Source organism: Cherax quadricarinatus, chromosome 49, assembly GCF_038502225.1.
Source record: "Cherax quadricarinatus isolate ZL_2023a chromosome 49, ASM3850222v1, whole genome shotgun sequence".
Classification (NCBI taxonomy): domain Eukaryota; kingdom Metazoa; phylum Arthropoda; class Malacostraca; order Decapoda; family Parastacidae; genus Cherax; species Cherax quadricarinatus.
This window is the reverse complement of record NC_091340.1, coordinates 5596401-5616957: the sequence shown is the minus strand read 5'-3', so window position 1 is coordinate 5616957 and position 20557 is coordinate 5596401. Positions and strand designations below refer to the sequence as shown.

General features: G+C 40.5%; 1 long non-coding RNA gene across 2 annotated transcripts in view; it reads right to left on the bottom strand.

Moving 5' to 3' along the window:
* LOC138854089 (uncharacterized) overlaps positions 1-20276 on the bottom strand; it is a 119806-nt gene extending 99530 nt beyond the window's left edge. Inside the window, exons 1-2 of one of the 2 annotated variants that reach the window (XR_011393292.1) lie at positions 20151-20276; positions 19475-19696 (exon numbers count right to left, since the gene is read on the bottom strand). This is a non-coding gene — a long non-coding RNA (uncharacterized lncRNA). Of the gene's footprint in view, positions 1-19474; positions 19697-20119 lie in introns of both variants that reach the window. The other variant, XR_011393291.1, reaches the window with a different exon arrangement.
* Between the last annotated feature and the right edge of the window lie 281 nt (positions 20277-20557).

Genomic DNA, 20557 nt, shown 5'->3' with positions numbered 1-20557 from the left:
TCGTCCTCGTTCCCTGGTCTCACCTTAAGCTTACCATCATGTCTGAGTACAAAGTGAGATATTTTCTTTTAGAGTAACCTGAAAGAACGTGTATGTGGAAACTTTAATTTGTACATAGGATATTTCACATAGCTAGGATCTTATCCAAACTCACTTTAAAACTTATCAAGCCGTCTATAATGTGTGTCAATGCCAATCATTGGTTTATATTCATTGTTTATATTAGGGAGTTATAGGCTCTAAGGATGAATTGCCCACACCCTCGGGCGATACACATATCTGTATGATTAATTAATCTTGTAAATAAAGATATGTTCGTAAATGACTTGTTTCCTTCCTCCAAAACAAATATGTAGGAGACCTGAACCTGATTTAGATCTGGCTGATAAATTTACTCCAAAAGTATCTCCATTAAGAGCAAGGGGATAAACCAGCACTGCTCCACTACAGTGTTTATCAGGAGATAAGTAAAAACGACAAGACTTGACAAAGAATCCATTTCTTACTTTCAAGTGACGCAAGTTAAGACCTTTTCTCTCATAATTAACTTCAAAAAGATTTATTAAAATCTCAGGCATCGTAAACACAAGCTCACTTACGCAAGACAAATAAATCCTAGTGAAGCTGTAGTCAAAAAAAAAAAGCAATTTAAAATTATCTCACTACAGAGTAAGACGATACACAATCGTAAACTTAAAATAAGTGTAAACTAAACAATAAATATCTTTAATTACTAAATATTTTTATGTGCCTGTTTATGATACACATCATTCATAATGTTTGTTCCAAAACTTTTTAAATTTAAAATAATACTTTTATCATAGACCATAAAAGAGTGAAGAGAATAAAATTGAGTGGAGGAAGAAGATTGTTTTGAGATCTAAAGAGAACTTTCTCCAGCGACGTCGCTCCGTGCTTTTGGGAACAAAAAAAAAAATACGAATCTTTTTCAGAACTCCTAGAGTTAAAACTAAGTAACAACAATAAAACTAGCAAGAAGAGAAATAAATACTATCACTTTTACATCAAGTTAAAATATCCCACATTAAAATACCCCTAAAGACCCTTACTGGAACCACTTATAATGAAAACCACGATCAAATAAAGAGCAAAACCGGGGGGAAAAACATTTGAAGCGTCCGCATCCAGCAGTATATAATAAGCCAACACCCACTATTATAGCAGATTATTAAGCAGCGAACAGTGATGCCTGAGGTGATGACAGTACACACCATCCGGCTGTGCTTCCCACAGTCCTTGTTCCACTAAGGAACTACCAGACGGCCACATACAAGGTGACAGATTCATCAAACCGAACACTGACCATACTGTGATGCCCAGAAATCTGCACTATGGGTCACCCTACTCCAGGATGAACTCCATGGAGTAGCACGAACCAATTCTTACCTTGAACCCATTACTAAGATATTATTCAAGATATCAAAACAGTCTGACGCTTACTGTGAGGATCTGAAGATGGTGGAGAACACCTAACCTTTATACATGCTGAATCACAAGCTATCTTCTGTCGCAGAAGATTGTCAGGCAAAATCCTCCTACATGTAACCAGTGAATAGAATCAAGGGATCAGTCGTCGAACAGAATTTGTATTGACAAAATACGCTTATGATATACATTCTCTTGCCTCAAACTTCCAGGCAAATGAAACATCCGGCATCAGAGTTCGGTCAGTAGCTCTCAGTTTCAGTGGGGATGTTGGTAGTTTTCTTTAAATCTACAGTGCACTTTAACCTTTGCTGGTGGCAATTAAAAAATAAATACAACACAAAAGAACATTCAAGAAAAAAAATCTTCCATAAGACACAGTACAAATACAATACTTTAAAATATCAGTTTCAAAAAACTCATCTAAAAGTTCTGACTAGATTCCAGCAGGAATCCCGTTAATTATATAAACCACAATGCAAGGTTAAAGACCTAAATCGTGAGCAAACAGTTAAAATATGTTCCATAGACAGCTGCACTCAACATACTGAACAGACGAGGCAGGAGGACGGCACATAGGTGACTAGGCAATGTGTGTCCGAGCCCAGATTTAACAGAGTAATAGTTAGCAGAACTGTCCATTAATAATGGGAATGACAAGTGCTAGCAACATTAAGTGAAGGCAACCCGGAAAGAAGACGAGTTGTACTGCTTCGTTCTAAATTCCTGGATCAATCTGTGATCTTCCTGACAGCTTGACGTACCACCCGAAAGGCCGCTAGGTCTATTAAAATATTCCTTAAAGATCCAATCTCCTTCAATTGTTGTAAAGCACATCAGCACTGCAATTAGCAGGAGAGAAACAGAAGACATCTCTCCATTCCATTAAACAAAATTCAGTGAAAGGAATTTTTTTTTCTACATAAGCCAATTACAGGAGGGGTAAGAGTGTTGCATTCCTTGACCCAGCAACGTAAGCTCCACCACAAGAGTAAAGTCACCCAATGTCTGGGGTTGTTCATGCAGGCCGCATCAGCAACCTTCGAGTATGCAGCAGCAGTGCGAGATTTAGAGTGTCTCAATTTTCTTTATGCGAGCAATGTCCAAGAAGTACTACTCCCTCCGCTTCCTGGTTGAGGGATGGAATTATCGTCTGTGTGATTATATGGCCTGTGTCTCACTACAACGATCCTAATTAGCCGAAAGCTATGGGGGATTTGAAGCCTTTATAAGCTCAGGAAAAATAGGTAAGGAAGGACTTACGAGGAGGCAGGCAAAGTCGAAGGTTAAGTTCCAATATCTGGAGGAACCTACCTGTGGAGCTGGAGATGTGTGAAGCTGTTAGTGGAGACTTATATTTTGTAACTAATACTTCAGTCTGCCTAATACCCATTTCCCAATTAATAATTGCATAATTATTATTATCACTTATCTCAGGTGGTTAGTGCTTTCATAAGTAAATCTGAAGGGAGAGCTGTAAGGAAGTGCCTTATGAGGGTAGCGATGGTTATCTCACAGCGGTGTGGAACCCGTATCCAAGCAGACAGTTTAGATCGAGATACTGGAACTACAAGGCAAGAGCAACGAGTAGTGACTTCAAGAACCAAATCTCCCATCACTAAAGGAGCACAGACCAAAAGACATGATCATAACATGAAGAATAATCCAGAGCAATGTGTAATGTATCCAGAGCATGTGAAGAGTAAACAAAACCCACAAGATGACACAGGACGACGGGGGTACGCGATGACTACGTGCGTAACTGATGGAATACATTTTCATAGCGAAAAATAATTTAAAAGTAAAGCTAGGTCACAATACGTTAGTTTCTGCTTTTATTCGTGGATTCATACGAATGGAGTCTGACATGCCATACACGTCAGGCTATCGAAAATTAAGTGATCCAATGGCAAATGATCAATCCCCGTTAACTAAAATGTTAAGAAATTATCATACGACTCCTTATGTTCTTCTGACCCCACCAACAACACTTCATACCAAGTTTATTTAGGTACATGTACACATAAGTACAGTTACACAAATTTAGGTGACTGAAATTATCATACACAGTAATGTATAGGTAAATCACTTAGGACAACCACTGGGGTCCTTGTAATATCTTATTATTTAAAGCCCAGCTCCAGCCTCCATCATTCTGATCTGCACTAATTTACGTGTAATACCCCTTCCCTCTTTCCACCAATTCCCCCTTCCCCGTACAACCTCCCCAGCCCCACACACACACTACTTAACCCCAGGACTTAAAAAACGAAATGCAATTTGGCGCTCATCAACGTCCCGTAATGTTTTTCTCTGGTATACGCCACACCCTAATATACACTAACACACCGTTATGTATAGCCTGGGCCCATCCGCACAACCTCACCCGAAGCACTCACTCGCCCATCACCCGAGATCCTGCCGCTTCCTCTCACCCACTGGTTTTGCTCATTATCTGAGGCCTACACTCATCTGAGTTTCGTTTCCCTTCAACTGAAGCCTGGTCAACCAACAGTCTGGTTGACCAGGCAAACACCAAACGAGCCTGGCGTACAAAAACTCTCGGAACTCGTGAAAGGTATACAAGTTCTAAAAAACTTATTTTTATTAGGTTAACTCTACGTGAATCACCCGCCATGTATCAGAGGGCGATTATCTAGGTTGATCAACCAGGCTGTTATTGTTGGCAACACGCAATCCAACGTACGAACCACAGCCTGGATGATCGGGCACTGACTTTAGGTAATAGGCATTATTTCAGTTGATATATACACACACATGCATCTATTCATGCACATATGTACACAAAGTGGGAGTTGTCACAGCTGCTCTCTGCTGATGACACTGTGCTCTTGGGAGATTCTGAAGAGAAGTTGCAGAGATTGGTGGATGAATTTGGTAGGGTGTGCAAAAGAAGAAAATTAAAGGTGAATACAGGAAAGAGTAAGGTTATGAGGATAACAAAAAGATTAGTTGATGAAAGATTGAATATCAGATTGGAGGGAGAAAGTATGGAGGAGGTGAATATGTATTCAGATATTTGGGAGTGGACGTGTCAGCGGATGGGTCTATGAAAGATGAGGTGAATCATAGAATTGATGAGAGGAAAAGAGTGAGTGGTGCACTTAGGAGTCTGGAGACAAAGAACTTTGTCCTTGGAGGCAAAGAGGGGAATGTATGAGAGTATAGTTTTACCAACACTCTTATATGGGTGTGAAGCATGGGTGATGAAAGTTGCAGCGAGGAGAAGGCTGGAGGCAGTGGAGATGTCATGTCTGAGGGCAATGTGTGGTGTGAATATAATGCAGAGAATTCGTAGTTTGAAAGTTAGGAGGAGGTGCGGGATTACCAAAACTGTTGTCCAGAGGGCTGAGGAAGGGTTGTTGAGGTGGTTCGGACATGTAGAGAGAATGGAGCGAAACAGAATGACTTCAAGAGTATCAGTCTGTAGTGGAAGGAAGGCGGGGTAGGGGTCGGCCTAGGAAAGGTTGGAGAGGGGGGGTAAAGGAGGTTTTGTGTGCGAGGGGCTTGGACTTCCAGCAGGTATGCGTGAGCGTGTTTGATAGGAGTGAATGGAGACAAATGGTTTTTAATACTTGACGTGCTGTTGGTGTGTGAGTAAAGTAACATTTATGAAGGGATTCAGGGAAACCGGCAGGCCGGACTTGAGTCCTGGAGATGGGAAGTACAGTGCCTGCACTCTGAAGGAGGGGTGTTAATGTTGCAGTTTAAAAACTGTAGTGTAAAGCACCCTTCTGGCAAGACAGTGATGGAGTGAATGATGGTGAAAGTTTTTCTTTTTCGGGCCACCCTGCCTTGGTGGGAATCGGCCAGTGTGATAAAAAAAAAAGTACACAAAACCACAAAACTGTACATACACAATACACATGCATATGCATGCATACAACACATGCGCAAAATTACACATACATACATGCATGCATACATATGCAGAAGCATATAGTATACACACAAACATATGCTAACTCATATGTACTCATACATGTACACACATACATGTTTACAAATATACACATGCATACATTAACAAAAGTTTATGAATGTTCATTAATTCACATAATACATACACTCACAAATGTATTTATCCATACATACATATGTACTTAGATACACTGACGTGTATACATTTTGCGTTAGATTTTTACGACCACCCTGCGTGCATGGATGTAGAAGAGGCTGGGCATGCAAGATTCAGGGATACTTCCAATCGCGCAGCCCCCGAAATGCATCTAGTTATTTAAATGCGGAATAAATTTTGCAGCTTTCATTAGTATGAAATCAGCGTGAGGGTGAATGCAATCTTTATCATTAATTGTATTACAGTGTGTGTGCAAACAGAATAAAAACACTACGACCTACTATAAAATAAATTACTGAATATTTCACCATCACTCACGAATGTACGTGAAGTGAATAGTGAACAGCTCAACTGCGCAGGTTAGTCGTAACGAGGACTGCTCCACCCCGCCTCCCCTCCCATTTCCTCTCGACAGCCTCTCTCGCATTACATGTGTATAATGAAGAGATCACCACGCCTATAATGGCATGAGATAGTGTCATTATAATCTCATTATCCACACGTGTTATGACCTCGCTAACCGGCGGGCGAGAGCAGCAGCACATGGGGAAAGAATAGTGGGAGAGAAGGAATGAGGGAATAGCGAGAAGGAAGAGAAAAGAGGGGAGGGAACCTAGCGAGCGAGCGTCCTCGCGGGAGAGCACTATAAAGGACGCGACAGCTAGAGAGCTATAGACCCCTGACAGAGCGAACGAAAGAGCACTATAGAGAGCAAAGTGGTGAAGGACGTTGCCCGGATCGGCGTCTGGACTACTCAGCATGCAGTCTATTCCACCAAGACTGGTATCTGAATCACTCTGCATGCAGTCTACACCAGTAAGACTGGTGCCTGAATTACTCAGCAGCTGCAGGACCCAGCCAGGGCTCGCGGAGCTGCCGGTGAAGTATCAGGTGGACTTAATACGGTGAATAACTCAGGCTCGGAGAAGCAAATGAAGAGTAATCGTCGGCATAATCATCGCCATCATCATTATCTAGATATCCTCCTGCCACAAATTCCCACTTCTACCTATTTTCTTCACACTCTCCCCTCCATCCAACTACTACGTGCCTAACTTGCCCACTTTAAAATTGCCTAATATATTATTAGTCGGGATCTATTGGATGATGATTTTTTTTGTGGGTGCTGGCATTAGTTGAGAGTGGCTGGTGTTTTTATAATAAACGTTGGCTAGGACACCCTCGAGTAGATGTAAATGGTTCATAAAAATCAACTAGTTGAAGAATGAGACACTCGTTCAACATTTGGGAATCTCTATTACCGAAACGTTTCGCCAGCTAGTGGCCTCTTCAGTGCAATACAGAGGAACGGTGGAAGATGAGGAGGAGTGTGAGGTAATCAGTCACTCAGCCTGGATTCTGTATGTTAAGCCCATCAATCTTGATTGAATTCTGACTGATGGACTGAAAACATCGAATCCAGGCTGAGGGACTGATTACCTCAAACTCCTCCTCTCTGCATTGGACTGAAAAAAAAAAAAACACTGGCTGGCGAAACATTTCCGTAAGTCTCTTATTTTTCAGTCCAGAGTACCTGTTAGGAAGAAAGTTTGCAAGTTTAAAGAGCACTTTCTCTAGACTAGTTTCACTCTTGTTAATAACAAGAAACATAAAAACACGAACACTCATCACAAATACACCAAGAAAAATAACCTCCATCAGTTAATGAAAATGGTTAATAATGAAAGACATTTCTAAAACGTCCACGAGTTTCCTACATACATTCAAGTAATTATATAACCATTTCCAAAGTGAAAATAAACCAAGTTTTATGAGTACCATAATCTGGTAATCACTTAGTCCTCTTACAAAAAATCTGCAACATGCCAGAACATCCAAGGAATGATTACCATAAAAATAGCTACTGGTTTGAATTAAACAAATGTTATTACACCAACTTAAAATAACCAGCCTCCGTTAAAAATGCCATAAAATTGATTACATTAAAAATCTTTCCTTAAAGTTGCCTGCCACAAAAAAATCTTCATAGGCACCTCAGTATTAAGGCTTTAACCATGGGCAAACAGTATGTGCTCCACTGCCAGCTGCACACCAGAAGCTACACAGAGAGAAACTGGAGCACCAGCAAACGGGAGGCCATGGGTGTGATGTGCCCACGATCCCTAATCGGCAGTCATATCTAATGAATTATCCTGTTGAGTCAAGGTCAAATCCTTTATGCCTTGCCTAATGTCCGTAAGGACACATGGTGCCAGCCACTTCAGAATGACATATCTATGTGGTCAACGAAGTCATAATGAGGTGGAAGCCTGTGTGTTATAGAGTGAACTCGAAACAGCAACTACCTTCTCGGCATCTGTCCGTTCCTTTCCCAGGGCACCAAAATGGCATATTATGTAATGGACTTTCTCCAGGTCGAAGACCGCCAAATTATGATGGCATCCAGCACAATCCACGTGTTACTAGCTAGCTAAACCAAGGGAGTTAATCGTCGACTGGAACTTGCAGAAGCCAAATTGCACTACAACGCTACCATAGTTAAGCCAGTGCTGCCACAACTACGCCAGTGCTGCCACAACTACGCCAGTGCTGCCACAACTACGCCAGTTCTGCCATAACTACGGCAGCGTTGCCACAACTACGCCAGCGTTGCCACAACTACGAGTGTGTTGCCACAACTTTGTCACTGCTGACACAACTACGCCAGTATTGCTATAACGACAGTGCTACCATTACGCCAGTTGCCATAACTACGTCAGTTCTTCCATAACTACGCCAGTGCTACCATAACTACGCTAGTTCTTCCATAACTACGCCAGTTCTGTCATAACTAAGCCAGTGCTGACATATCTATGCCAGTGTTGCCATAACTACGCCAGTGTTGCAATAGCTGTTGAAAATGTTTCAACAGCTGAACATTTACATCGGTGTAAAAATTTTATTACTACTGCAGTAATTACGACAGTAATAAAGAAGTAACTAGCATTCTTTTCCAGCTACAACAATGATTGGACGGTTACCGTCTGGTTACGTTAGAGTGCTACGAGTGTCGACACTACCATTATTTATTACATCCATGGAGTGAAGCACTAAACCCTTACGGGGTCATGCAACACCCAGGACAATGGAAGTTATTCAGGTTCAGTTGAAGGAATTGGAGCACAGGTTCAATTCCTTAGATTAAAAGCCATTTGAGGGTTCAAGTACTGTAGTAAGGTCCTCCACGTTTGTCTTTAAATTTACAAAGTTTGTGTACATGTTCAGGCGAACACAGGGGAGTGTCAAGAAAGTATTGTTTCTGATGCTCTTAGATGAGCATCAGCAGTACAGTGAAGTGTTTCAAACTGGAACGTAATAATGGACATGCTGCTGCTCCACTAATTTCGTAATGTACAGATCATAATTTATTCTTAATAAATAGCCAGCCCCTCCTCAGAGCCTCTTGTTTACTCGAAATGGAATTTAAACATTTAAATTACCTAGTCAAAATATAAGAACAAAAAGGCACAATACCGTGACTGGAACAATACACAAATAACCCGCACATAGGAGAAAGAAACTTATGACGACGTTTCGGTCCGACTAGGACCAATAACTAGCCACATACGTATAAAAAAGAAAAATGGAATTGACTTTTTGGAACTTTTTCTGTCTCTACTAACGTTACCCAGCACATTGAGGAATACAAGTGGCCAACAGAGCAGCAGACAAGGTGAAAAATTGATCTTAAGTGATTAATAGTAGTGTACAAAAACAAATTCAGTTATACTGTACAAGTAATTTCTGAATCTGAGGACGGGCTGACACAACAGAACAATCTTCTACTTACGAAGCGTGTCAGTTTCCCTGTCTCCTAATATCGTGTTTATTTTTCCCCTATAATCTACCTTGTCCATAATTACTATCGTATTTGCTTTGTCTGCTTTCATAAGGTGAAGTCTAGGATCTTAATTCAGTTGTCCTCAGAGATTCGTTAAGTTATACCATGAATTAACGGAAGATCCTAGACTTCGCCTTACGAAAGCAGACAAAGCAAATGCGATAGTAATTATGGACAAGGTAGATTATAGGAGAAAGATAAACATGATATTATAAGACGGGAACTGACGTGCCCATCACAGATCACATTATCACTTACCGTCGATAATGCTCTCAATTCATAATTCACAAAAGACAACGCCTCTACACAACTCCAGAATCAAGCAAATATAACGAGTCTTACCAAACATAAATCTCGCGATTTTTTTGGCCTGCGCCACGGAGGCACATTTTTTACTTTCTTAATGACAAGGATAATAATTCCTCTCAAAAGTGTGTGATGAATTGTGCAGATTCACCAAAACTGCGCAGGTGCTCTAGCATCCAACGAGAACCATTCGTCACTCCCTCAACACAAAGATCCACCAAACAAAATCCTTTTATCAATTAGTCTGAAGAGTCCTGAGACGATTTAAAGAGAGAATAAATGTGTGTGTGTGTGTGTGTGTGTGTGTGTGTGTGTGTGTGTGTGTGTGTGTGTGTGTGTGTGTGTGTGTGTGTGTGTGTGTGTGTGTGTGTGTGTATACTCACCTAATTGTGGTTGCTCCTGGTCCCGCCTCTTCACTGATCGCTACTAGGTCCTCTCTGCTCCCTGAGCTTTGTCAAACCTCGTTTTAAAACTATGTATGGTTCCTGCCCCTCCACTACATTACTTGCTGTGTCAGTGCGTGCGTATGAATCCGCGTGTGTACATACTTGTGAAGCTCAGTACCAACAAGGCGTACGAAGTTATTTAGTGACATCGAGTGTAAGCTCTTGGCCCTGCCTAAATTACAGCTGACTGAATGTCAGCACTTCCCTTTCGAGAATATCTCTCACGAATCCCTCGTACGAAGAATCCCTCGTACGAAGAATCCCTTGTACAAGAATCCCTCGTACAAGAATCCCTCGTACAAGAATCACTCGTACAAGAATCTCTCATACGAAGAATCCCTCGTACAAGAATCACTCATACGAGAATCTCTAAGTAAAAGCACCTTCTATTTTTATTTGAATATTGTATGAAGGCGCTCAAATTCCAAAATGAACGCAGTAACTGAAGAAATAAAACCAAAATTACAATATTCTTAAAACCTTAGTCACATTTCGATCAATGCATATTAAGTAGCTTCTTTTGAGCATGCATTTAACTGTATTTGTGTCAGTTATCAAAACTGTAAACAAGCGAACCCTAAAAACAACCACTGTAACTTTTTAATATATTTTTAAGAAATAAAGATTTTGATTGGGTCCGACTTGGATCATATTGGATTGCAAAACGATGTTCAGATCTGCTATTTTAACTCTGCCCCTCATGGGTTGGCAGAATGGTGTTGAAAACTATTCTAAAAATTGTTTAATATGGAGGTGCACTGCATATTACACAATTAGGATTAATTTTATCGTCTTAAAAAGTTTAAGATCGATCTAAAGACATCTTTTCCAATTACTACACAAGCTCGTTAAAAGGCTTTCAGGGAGAGAAAATATTTAACAACTGTGGACATCCTCTTCAGGAATACATAATTTTTTAGGGGTTATCCTAGGTAATTTGCACATTTTACTATGTATGATAATTGTACTTATGTGTACCTGTACCTAAATAAACTTAATTACATTTATAGTTTCTCTGCCATCCTGTTTCCTTACAATCTTCCGTTGCGAAAAAATTTATTATAGTTCAAGAAGTGTTTCCGTATTAGCTAAAACTTATTTTGAACTTCTTTAGGCTCACAAAGTGAAAATTTATCAAAGTTCATTAAAAAACTGGAAACTTACAAGCCTTACTGCTCTCCGCGGTACAACCAGATTATGGAGGTCTTTGTGCTGCATGCAAACTTTTATGGCTGGTTTAATAAAAGAGGTAGCCTAGAGTTTTCAGTTGAGTTGCACGGCCGTGTTGGTAGTGTTGACTGTGTTCAGGTTATCAGACTGCGTCATCAACCATAACTCACATAACTATAATTTTGTGCACTAATGAACGCTGCGTGATACTTTCCTATTTTCCCTCTCCAAAGATACTACATTTTTCACTCTTACTCTTATATTACGTTCATATCACTTATTATACCTTTATTTCATTTTTACATTACCTTCATATTTCAATTATAATACTTTCATATTAATTTTATTATTGCACTGTTATATTAACACAGTTTTCAGACAATCACTTATTTCCAGCTTATACACCTGATAACACTTATGAGACTGGAACTTCCATCCTGAAAATGAGTCGGTGCAAATTTAATACAGAATATCTACGGTAGATTAATGGATACTTTTGAGATTCACAAGTTCACTATGACTTCAATAATCAATCGGCACTCTTGATAATACAAAATAAAGAAATTACATAAAAGGAAGTTTTGAAATTTAAAGAAACTTTGATAATGTTCATTATTCGTTGCTCCTGATAACGAAAATTTATGCAATGTAAGAAAAACGTACAAAAACAGAAATTACTATCGTGAATAAAACTATCATCCCAAGATAAAATAAAAACATTTAAATAAATCTCATTAATTTTTTAATGTCGAGAGACTCCTAAATATTGACTGACGAAATCATAATAAAACGAGCACAAACAAGTCACAGAACGGGTGAGAATCGAACCCATGGCAGGCGAGTCTTAAAACTCGCAGACCAGTGTGCTAACCACTGCCTGAATCTTATTAGGCTGGCACTGACCAGTGGTTAACAAACTGGCCTGCGAGTTTCAAGACTTGTCTGCCATGGATTCGATCCCTACTCGTTCTGTGATTTATCCTGAAAGTTCTCAGTGGTCCCTACACGCACCCCAGTAGTAGTAGTAATAATAATAATAATAATAATAAGACGAAAGCGAACTCGAAAGCGACTGAGTTGTGTTTTTCTTTCATTTGAAAAGGACCAGTTTCAGAAAGTCTAAAATACCTTAGTAGATATTCAGACTTTGTAACTGACTGATCAACAATATTTTATAAAGTGCAATAAGATAAATCTGAATATTGCAGTATTAGCAATAGCGGGGAATAGCTTTTTTACAGCTTTATTTTCATAAACATTACACATTTGGATAAACTTTAAAAATGTTTTACAGACCAATTTTTATAGACCATTCCAGACTATTTTAATATATATTTTTCACTGATAGTAACCGGGAAAAAAAAATGTGCGTGGCCCGACTTCCACGAAAAAAAAATATTACATCTACTTAAAAACTGTAAATCTTATCACTTGCAGAGCAGTCTCTCAGCTTCATGAGAAGCGACGACCTGCTGCTCTTAAAAGCTCACATTATTGAGAACATGAGAAGCAACCTCTTGAACATAGGAGAGGATAAATAATAACTGCTAAAGCGGACCATGGTGTAATGCTCACTGCCAACTGAAGTTTGTGACAGGCCACCCCAAGTGTGTTCCAGGGGTCAACGCCCCCGCAATTTCGCACAGACAAGGAGGCCTCGACTTCATCTAGAGCTACAAAGCATGCGATGCTCAGAATATTGCCTTTGGAACCTTTTTCTTCGGGGGGGGGGGGCTGAAGAGTTGCATGAACCTATCTTCATCTTGATTAATCTGGACAAACTCCTTGAAGAACCGAAACAGACGGCCCTACAATCACCGAGACTGGGAATGGAGAGGAATGCCAAATTTCCACGTTGTATTATAGGCTTTCTCCAGATTGAAGATGACTGCCGAGGTGAGGAGTTTGGGGAAACCCTCCTGGACATTACCATTCAGCCAAATCCACGGGTTAATCGTCGACCTGAACCTGCCAAAGTCAAGCTGCACCGAAGAGATGCAGTCTTTCGTCCACACGATATGAATATTCAACATCCTTTCCAGCAATTTGCAAATGCAGCACGTAAGAGATTGAGCCGTGGCTCGCAGCTTTCCCGAAAACCCCTTCCTAGCATTGCAATAACCAGAACCACTGACTAGCACCATCTGTGGGGAAGCACCGCATTTGTACAAATCAAATTAAAAATATCATACATAACATTAGTATGAGAAGCAAGTGTAAGATGTCATAATGGACCCTCATACTCTCCCTAGAGACGTGGAGGGAGACGCTGACAAAGCAGATGTCAGTTTCACCATCCTTAATGTATCACATGCTGTCTTCCACAAGTGTCCTCCACAATGGGCAAAGAGACCGTTTCTCTAAGATTTCAGGCCTGGAACTCAAGACTGCCTATTTTATTCCATATCCGTCCGAGAACAGAACAAGAGTTAACGCCCCCTCCATGTAACGAACCCATGATGCACGCAGAGCATTTCTCAACACCTTCCTCTAGATAGCCAATACCAGTTGATTTATCAGCTTATTTACCAGCTAATAGTGGTCTCGGAGGCAATGACCCGCCATGCGCACAATTCATCAATGATTCTCTGACATGTCCGACAGCTAAGCAGGACGACTACGAGGAAACAAGAGGGGCTCCGCACTTGTGAGGAGGACCCCAAATTCGCTGGGGTCCTGCAGCTGGAAGCTACTGCTGCATAAAACAGGTCTGGATATAGGAAGTATGCTCACCCACTGGCCTCTGAAAAACTCATTTCTCCACATATACACAGCAAAGCAGAGCCTTCTTTCTCTTTTGTTCCATAGATGCTGTCATTCGCCTTTTGGAAGCCTCAAACATGTGACACTGGTACAGGAGTGAGCAGTGTCAAATTCATCTTAACTTATAACAAGTGTTTTGAGCTGCAGGTCGAGCCAAACTTCTGGCCAAACTTTTGGCACTTTAGCCATTGTACCGGTAACTGAACATACGTCTTCACATTCATTTCTCTTCACCCAAGAAATGTACATGGAAAAAAGTCCGGCTGTTTGAAAGTCAAGACCAGTGAATTACTGTTAACCGGACCACCACCAATCTTAATCCTGGCCTACAACTACGCCAAAGACAATATCCTCCTCACTTTCCTTTTGGAGCAACTAAAGGGAAGCAATGCTACGACTGTTTCAAATAGCCAGTTTCGAGGACCTTCTCTACCAGGACACCACAATACAAGAGGGCTCGAGCCTGCCAAGGGAAAGAAGTCTACCACCAGATTGTTCTTTGAGATCTAACGGATGTCAACCCACATGATCTCCTCACATTGTGCCTCTGACACTTCAGATTTATCAACTCTTAGCCCGGCTGAAGGCAGATTGTAACATACGAGGGCACGCAACCCTGTTTGAACTCCTGCTCAACTGCCTGTTAGTGGTAGGTCAAGCGTCCAATGAAAAAAAAATAGCAATGTAACCCACTACAGAGCCACGGAACCAAGCGAACACTGCTCATTATAGAGAAGACATCAGCATTATTATCAATGGTAAAGACAGTTTGCCACTGGGATGTCTACCTAATCATCTTTTAAAAATGAGGGCGGTATAAGGTCAAGAAAAGCAACCGGTTGCTCAGTCGAGTCAGCCTCTGAACTATTTCCATGCTGGGTCCGCCAGGAAACTTTTCTGTAAAAGAAGCAGAAGCGGCTGTTTATCCCACGATAGGCAGAAGAAAAAATGAAAAACTGAGCACAGAACAAATGTAAAATTTCTCTTCCAGTGTCCTGTCACTCGTCCCCACACTCCATAACAATACAATAAGCTGTGTTAAATTTATTTCGAGGACCATCCCTTACCCTGCCCTGGGAATGGCCTAAGCACTGATCTCCAAGAGTAATTACAAAGCTATTACTGATATCAATTTTACAGCTTTAGAAATTAATAAGCTCAGATCAACATGCAAATACTCAAAAAACATTTAAAAGCCAGCGCGTACACCTCAATATACCAATAATAAAAGAACAGTGACAAACGACACCAAGACCAGGCAGCTGCTACAGTTAGCACTAATGATATGTAGCTGCTATAATTAGCACTAATTTATGTGGCAAACGTGATGTACAAAACAATTCTGTTATATATTCCATCAGAGGCAAAATTACAGCTCGCTTAATTCACTTAATTACCTGATGCAAATACTGACAGTGTTTACCAGTTTTACACGTTTGAAAATGGCGAGTAAAATATACCCTAGTAAAATAGGTTAACCACGTTTATAAAATAAGCGAGTATATAAATATTAAATTTAATTCATATTACTATTTACCACTTATGTTAAAAATATATTAATTAAGTTGCCTCGCCATACGAGGAACACAGCATATTCCTCCTTTAATAAGTCAAATGAACACTAGTATTTGTCGCCTTATTAGTGGTTACGGGTTACTGAAGATGTAAGAATTCTAATTGTCATAACGTTCATGAGGCTGATACTGACGCTGATCCACAACAGTATCAATGGCTATCATGCCAAGTTGTCCCCATTCCGGGAGGGGTATCCCATTTGTGTTGGTTTCTGCGACAACTTGTGTAGTTGAGAGTACGTGTACGTAGAAACTTCAGATATTGGAAAGTACTTTGACCATGCAGGTCATTTAATGCTCATTACAATAAAAATCATGTATGCACCGTAGAAACGAAGATAAAATTAACAATACAAACTAACACGATTAACCACACTGTCATACTAAAATAACCAACATTCGTTAAAACGCACAAAACTATTCATGTCAAGCGATTCTCCTAAAAACATAAAGTTCCCTACATACTCCTTGGTAATTATAAAAACCATGACAAAAGCAGAAGGGTTTAAGACATGGTCAAATTGTAAAAAAATATCTTCCATGGTCAGCTGCACTCCACAAACTACGCAAAAGGAGGGAGAAGGTTGAAGGAGCACCTACAAACAGGGATTTATGAGCGAGGTTTGTGCTCTATCCTCAATCGACATTCGTCTCAAGACTTCCTGGTGAAAGGAGGGCCAAATACCTAAGTCCTGCCGAAGCCTGTATAAGTAACTTAGTGGTATAAACCTTGGTAATAAATACCGACAAGTTGGTTTAGAAAGACACGTAAGCAAACACTAACATATTTATTAGAAAACGTTTCGGTCCTGGGACCTTGATCACTTCTAACATACAGATGTAGAAAGACATATATATAGGCGGAGAGTGAGATGTGACGCACGTGACCTGAGGAATGTCATAAGAACATAAGAATGGAGGAACACTGTAGAAGGCCTACTGGCCCATGCGAGGCAGGTCCTTATCAAAACAACCTCTGCCTATGATGTTTTGATAAGGACCTGCCTCGCATGGGCCAGTAGGCCTTCTACAGTGTTCCTCCATTCTTATGTTCTTATGACATTCCTCAGGTCACGTGCGTCACATCTCACTCTCCACCTATATATATAATGTCTTTCTACCTCTATGTTAGAAGTGATCAAGGTCCCAGGACCGAAACGTTTTCTAATAAATATGTTATAGTGTTTGCTTACGTGTCTTTCTAAACCAAGTAACTTAGTCTGTAGGGCCCACCTGGCCTGCAGTTTCCCAACGGCATATACAAGTACATTTCCTTTGAATTCATTGTAAGGCAAGTTTGTTATAGAAAGAGCTTATTGTAGAAGCCCTTGTCCCTATCCGTTCATTTCCCGGAACACCAACAGAACCCTACATCCCTGGGCAGTGGACGGAGATCTTTTGGACCGCAGGGTAAACACAAGCGTACCGGGCTAGGTCAGAGTACACTAGGAATCAACTTTCAGAGTAGAGATCACACTACGTTAGCTACGAGGTCAAGAGCAGTGTACGTTTATTGAAAGTGTGACTGCAGGGGTTCATCTCAGCTGTTTGACACCTGCCACTTCTGTTTAGTCGTAAGGCTTACTTTTTGTCTCTTGCCTTGCCTACTTTAATTTTATTTACTAGCCTACTTGCATCCTCTTACGGATGCGTTAATGTCTTCATTACCTCGCACTGAAAGAATTACTTCTGTATATCATGTCCTTTTGAATTTAATTTCCAGTTACGTTCCCTCATTCTGTTTCCTCACATGCTGAATCCAGTATTAATATGAATACATTATAAATTACACGAAGGGAATATTGAATCTTGGGTAGTCATGCTGATTTTAACCTAGGTTAAAGTAACTGGTACTATACTAGAAATTCAGAATGCCACATAATACCGAATTCTCCAGCATTACTGGCCTATTTTAACTTTATTAATCACTAGAACTACGATATAAAACTGGTTTAATATGACTAATATAATTTCAAATTTAAGTTGTGCAATTGTACGAGGCTTGTATTGTACTCAGTGCTATATTTAAACGTGTACGCACGATTTAGTTACTGTTTAGCAAAAAATACATTAAACTAAAAGACTCGGTGCGAAGACCACTACCGTAAACATAATTATGTGCACCTTCAGACAGTAGTGCAGTAAAGCACCTTCAGGCAGCAGTGATGCTGGACATCCCAGTAGCTGCATCAGTTCTCGCCCACATGATGCAGCTAAGCATCTACTACCTTGTAAAGCCTCGCCAGATTATTTTATCCGCCAAAATTTCGCCAGAATCATTACGAAAATCCTTGTAACCGTCACCATTTCATGAAACTAAATTGAGCTTACCTGTTAAATTGTCGGTGTTAATGGTCCAGCGATGAGATGTAAAATCACTCACCTAGGACACGGAGATAAAAATTATCAAGGGTAATATGCAAGAGGACTGGATGCTCTTCCATCCTTCAACATTATTACTACATTTGCATACCAGTATCAATAAAAATAAAAACGAAAATTTAAAAACTTAGATAATACTGCGCAGTTCTGGTCTTCATATTAGGGAATTAAGTGAAATGACAACCCCCGCGTCCCAGTCCTTGACCAGGCCTCCCGGTAGATCAGGACCTGATCAACCAGACTGTTACTGCTGGCCGCACGTAGTCCAACGTACGAACCACATCCCGGCTGATCGGTTACTGACTTTAGGTATCTGTCCAGCTCCCTCTTGAAGGCAGCCAGAAGTCTATTGGTAATTCCCCTTATACCTGATGGGAGGCTGTTGAAGTCTTGTGTCCCGGACACTTATTGTGTTTTCTCTTAGTGTACATTATAATGGCGCTCCTACTTTTCATCGGGGGTATACTGAACCATCTTCCCAGTTTTTTGCTTTCGCAAGGAGTGATTTCTGTGCGCAGATTTGGGATCAGTCTCTAGGATTCTCCAGTGGTAGATTATGATACATGTCTCTCGTCTGCGCTCCAGTGGGTACAGGTCAAGTGCCCCAAGCGTTCCCAGTAATTAAGGTGTTTAACCGAACCTGTATGTACCAGTACATGTATACACCACAGTCAACAGCACACCATGACCCACAAGGTCATTCATATAAAACTTTTGAACAATCATACACACCAATGCGTTAAAACTATAATATAAAAAATGTTTACAAACTAATTAGCAAAAAATCTTGAAATAGTCCACAAATTAAAATTAATATTTATGTATCGAAACTCCTCTCCTACCAAATAATTTTTGCTCTGAAACGCAATGTTGAAGCAGCGGGCAAGAGTTGCTGTTCGTCATAGGGAGGTATAAACATGGTAGTTAACTTATCTAACCCAGGACACTCCAAACACTGGATTAAAATAGAATTTAAAATGGAACGATTTAGCAATAATTATAGATGAATGGAACATTGTGACATTCAAGGGAGCGCTAAACCCGTCCGGGGTCATAAAGCCCCTGGGGAAATGGAAGGCATTCAAGCTCGATTCAAGGAATTGGAGCACATGTCCAGTTCCATAAATCAAGATTACCCCCCCCCCATTACCATCAAGGAATCCCCCTTTGAAGGGGGAAATGAATGGAACAAACTGACAAGTCGAGGGTTACCAGCCCCTACAAAGCAGGCCAAATCGACAACCATTCCCACTGGTGTATTTGTCCAGGCCAATTTTAACTTTCCAAGGACTGTGTAGGTTGACATCCTTAAACATTCTAAGCACCCTGTTAAGTGTTTAAGCAAATGTACACTTTCAGGCATACTATGTAAATATATATACAAATATGATCATGGAAAATTTATGCCTGCATATAGGAGGGCTAACATACTCCAGTTATACCTCACCTTTTGTCCGGCCAAGGGTATTTCGTCCATACATTGGGCAGGACCATCCTCTGGTCCTGCACAGGAGGTAGGTCAGCATGTTTAGCGAGACCATCCATCGGTCCTCCCACAGGAGGTAAGATTATGCTATCGTTCGCGTGCTGGCGAGTTCACGCCAAACCATACGTTTGTGCAGTCAGGGGTGGCAGGTTCATTCACATTAGGTGGGACCATACTTGTCGCCTGCAAAATATAAAACAGACTAATTTAGAGGAAATGCAGATCTTAAATAAGATGATTTGTGGGTATATAGCTAACGTGTCGCCTCTTCACATCAGGTATAATAAAATAAGAATTCCTAGTTTGAATAGCATTTTTTTTACCACCACTAAATATACTAAACTTACAATTTCGGTCACACACATGTTTAAATATAGCTGCCGTGGTTAGCAATCCTTTCATGACAATCTTAGACGACACAATCTTTACTTCTGCTCCAATTCATGGTTCATAACGCTTTCAAAATAATATAAGAGCAATTCGAAACAGACTATATTACCCCACAATTATTTTAATGCCCAGTTACGCGGCTGGGCTTACTACCCTGGTCATTACAATCATCCTCAACTACACAATAAATCTTAATTAGCGACAGCAAAACCTTACATCCAACGTCATGATGATCTTTCCTCCTTACTTGTCTTCAGCCTGTTTACGGTGATATCAAAGCACACTCCAGCCTGACCCGACACCATCAGGCTGACAGCAGAAGTGAGACCACCTCAGCTGACACTGGTTCATACGTCTCAAAGCTGGTGTGCCTCCGCTCATGAACATCTAACCCAACCCAGAATAAAACATTTCTTACCTCTGTTATGCTATATACTCCTAAAGTTTATATTATTATTATCATCATTAGGAATACTTTGATCCCTGTTTTAGGGATTAAAGTATTTATGTTTGGTGGTGAAAAAGTTATGTATAGCCGTACTGACCCTTCATGCAGTCGATAGTCTTAAAACCTCATTAGCTAACCAACCACACCCGCATCATCACATCATTAAGACAAGTCCTTCCTGATTAATAAAACAACAACCACACTCC